We start from the raw sequence: 1,483 nt of genomic DNA, 5'->3' as shown, positions 1-1,483 counted from the left end.
ACTTGCATACAATACTCATGTTTATAATATTACATACAATATGAAATATATTGTTATTTTGAAAATGTATATTTTTAATATTTTTTGGAATTAAATATTTTACGATAATTAAAATTATGATTGTGTCTCTCAATGAATATTTAAAGTGCACATTTCTTTAATGATAGAGTAAAAGATCGAATTACGTATCGTGTTGTTGACAAAGAAGAATATTATCGCAGCGTTATATAATAAATACGTTCAAGGCGAACAGCATGTATTTCCTTAGTTTATTCATATAAATAGGCGATCGCTATTTGAAACAGCGAATTTGTAAAATATGTATTGCGCTTTCGTAGGTAACATAGTCCACTATATCCATCTTGAATCGCAGCGTCATAGATGTCGGTACGATGATCTCGAAGAACACGTTAAAAGTTATATCGAATTTTTTAGCGAGCTTATACACGTTTTATATTAATTATTTTAATCAAATTTAAAATTGATTTTAATCAAATTTAAAATTGATTTTAAAAATATGCAAGGTATCAATATATATTCTTAAAAAAAAGAAAGAACTTTTTTCACATGGAAAACTATCGGATGTGAACAATTTTGTCCTTCACGTTCTATTTGTCGCGTAAGGACACGTGTTACCGCAAAACGTTAATTATTGCTAGGCCACCAAACTAGCAATTTACCACCGTGTAAGGACTGATGATACGTAGAGCGCATCGTTTCCTCGTAAATAGGCAATCGAATGAGTCGTATCCGCTCGCATCAATTCGAAATAAGGTCCTTAAAAGCTTCATTGAGATCCTCGCTCTCGCCTAATTCATGGTGAACGCTAGCCGTTCTTCGGACAACCAGCATTTTAGATTAAAGGCGGTTAACCAAGCCTTTCTCTTCTATGTACTCGTCGAGAAGAGAAACGCATTGGAGTTTCAACCAGACGGAAGTAACGTTTATCTCCGACATTTCTTTGCGAAACGATTTTGCGCGTCGGAGACCTCATGTTATACAATTCGTATTGATTCAAAGATGCATTGGATGGATTCTTAGATAACTATCTCGAAAAAGTTATTATAAATAAACGATAAATTAAATTACAAACTTTTTTTTTCAACATAAACGCTTGTTCGAAAATTATTATTGTGCGACTGAATAATGCTGATTAATATTATTATATAACGATGATATATAATTCTGTTTGTTCTTCGTCAGTAATTAATTTACAGATCATCAAAAGAGCATAATTAGCGTTGCAGTTTGATGGTTAATTGGCACTAGAACGCGATTCTTCGTCGATCCTTCGCCACGTACACAAGAACCCTTCGCGACCATCGTGAAGAGCTCTTTCGTCTCACTTGAATGTCAACATCATCAGATAACGTTCCGTTCTCGACGAGCAATTGAGAACTCGAGAATAAACGACCCCTGCTCTCTACTTTCCCTTTTCTTTCTCCGAGAGTATTCTCATCCTCGAAAAATCGAGCGGGAGGTG

Source organism: Cataglyphis hispanica, chromosome 4, assembly GCF_021464435.1.
Source record: "Cataglyphis hispanica isolate Lineage 1 chromosome 4, ULB_Chis1_1.0, whole genome shotgun sequence".
Lineage (NCBI taxonomy): Eukaryota > Metazoa > Arthropoda > Insecta > Hymenoptera > Formicidae > Cataglyphis > Cataglyphis hispanica.
The sequence above is the reverse complement of the archived record's forward strand: the minus strand, read 5'-3'. Positions refer to the sequence as shown.